This window comes from Nelumbo lutea, chromosome 1 (genome assembly GCF_056320005.1).
Source record: "Nelumbo lutea isolate HS-2025 chromosome 1, American lotus-T2T, whole genome shotgun sequence".
Lineage (NCBI taxonomy): Eukaryota > Viridiplantae > Streptophyta > Magnoliopsida > Proteales > Nelumbonaceae > Nelumbo > Nelumbo lutea.
In genome coordinates, this window is record NC_142684.1 from 141502500 (window position 1) to 141503751 (window position 1252).

The window sequence follows — 1252 nt, forward strand, 5'->3', positions numbered from 1 at the left end:
ACTCATCATTATATTACTTGATCAGCTAGTGCACTTGCTAGTGTAATCTTTATGCATCAAGTTTTTGGCGCTGTTGTCGGGGATTATCACAACAATATTAGAAACCATCTGTCATTGTTAATCTAATTTTGTACATTATGTTTATGATATTTCTGTATTAGCCCCTTTATGACTTTGACTTGTACAGTTTATGACACGCAGAAGTGAAAAGGAGAGCATCACCTATGATCTCGAGATTGAACGAACTCTCCGTCACCACCTTAGAGCTTCTAAGCAAGGGAGATCTGAAAGTGCAGAGATGGCCGAACAAAGGACAATGATGGATTATGCCAAACCAACCCTCACCGGGGCATACTCGAGCATTGTGAGACTAGCATTAGCTGCCAACAACTTTGAAATCAAACCAGCAATCATTCAAATGATTCAGAATACAGTTCAATTCTGCGGCTTGGCTCATGAAGATCCGAACATTCATATTGCCAATTTCTTGGAAATATGTGACACATTCAAGCACAATGGGGTTAGTGATGATGCGGTGAGGCTCAGATTGTTTCCATTCTCATTGAAGGACAAGGCTAAGACCTGGCTGAACTCTCCACCAGCTGGATCGATCTCTACTTAGGATGAAATGACCAGCCATTTCCTATCCAAGTATTTCCCTCCGTCCAAGACAGCAAATATGAGGAATGATATCACCACCTTCTCTCAACAGGATGGGGAGTCATTCTATGAGTCATGAGAGCGTTACAAAGAATTACTAAGGACAGTCCCTCATCATGGACTTCCCGTATGGCTGCAAGTTCACACATTTTGTAATGGGTTGACCGAAGCAAATAAGACTATTATGGATGTTGCAGCCGGGGGATCCATTAATAACAAGACCCCTAAAGTTTCCCATGCACTCATTGAGGAGATGGCTACAAACAACTATCAGTGGCATTCCGAGAGAGCCCAAGTTAGGAGATAGCCTGGACTTCATAATGTAGACACCTATACAGCACTACCTACACAAATCGATGCCCTCAGTAAGAAGATAGATGAAATAAAGTTGGCAGCCATGCATGTTCAGACCGTAGCATGTGAATGGTGTGGGAGAGGTCATATCAGCATTGAATGTCCAGTTGGAAATCAGTTAATGCAATCCCTCAAGCAAGTAGGTTTTGTTGGTAATTTGCAAAGGCAGCAAGGCAATCAATACCCTTGTGCATTTAACCCCAGATGGAGGAATCACCCCAATCTTTCTTGGTCAAAT

At 42.4% G+C, this 1252-nt stretch overlaps 1 non-coding gene across 1 annotated transcript; it reads right to left on the reverse strand.

The window, feature by feature from the left end:
* Window positions 1-676: 676 nt before the first annotated feature.
* On the reverse strand, window positions 677-783 carry LOC148877993 (small nucleolar RNA R71). The gene has a single exon (XR_016106226.1). It is a non-coding gene; the product is annotated as a small nucleolar RNA R71 (small nucleolar RNA).
* Between the last annotated feature and the right edge of the window lie 469 nt (window positions 784-1252).